This window comes from Egretta garzetta, unplaced genomic scaffold (genome assembly GCF_000687185.1).
Source record: "Egretta garzetta isolate BGI_Z169 unplaced genomic scaffold, ASM68718v1 scaffold225, whole genome shotgun sequence".
NCBI lineage: Eukaryota > Metazoa > Chordata > Aves > Pelecaniformes > Ardeidae > Egretta > Egretta garzetta.
The window spans coordinates 31,145-31,588 of NW_009259684.1; the positions used below are offsets into that span (position 1 = coordinate 31,145).

Below are 444 nucleotides of genomic sequence, written 5' to 3' on the forward strand. Positions count from 1 at the left end.
GGAAAGAAGTAGGGGGGGGGGGAAGGAGAGGCAGGGATGGGGTTAAAGCAAATAATCATAAAGACCCGAGGATGGATTGCGCCTCTCGTAATAGACTGCGACAAACCGGGAGGCTGAGGGCATTGCACGGGCCGTACCGCAGGATTTTTATGCATCCAGGAGCCGCGCAGCATCGGGTTGGCTCTTTCTAGAAAATTGCTGCTGCTGCAGCGAAGGATTTCTGCCCTTTTCCCCTTCTTTTTTTTTTTTCCTCTCTCTTTAAACCAACCCACAAACAAACCAACCCAACGCCACCTGTTTCGGCGAATTAGCTCAAGCGTGACACGCCGGGTTCACCCGCTCTTTCCGATGCTTATTTACGACTCAATTTTTTTTTTTTAAGCGAGCAAAGCTGCGTTTTCCAGGCTGGAAGCCGCCGTGGCGCCTTCCCGGGCGCCGTGCCGC

At 53.2% G+C, this 444-nt stretch overlaps 1 protein-coding gene across 1 annotated transcript in view; it reads right to left on the reverse strand.

Moving 5' to 3' along the window:
• Positions 1 to 444, reverse strand: part of LOC104126164 (cyclic AMP-dependent transcription factor ATF-7) — a 72,095-nt gene that overhangs the window by 19,670 nt on the left and 51,981 nt on the right. The gene's annotated exons all lie outside the window — the stretch shown is intronic.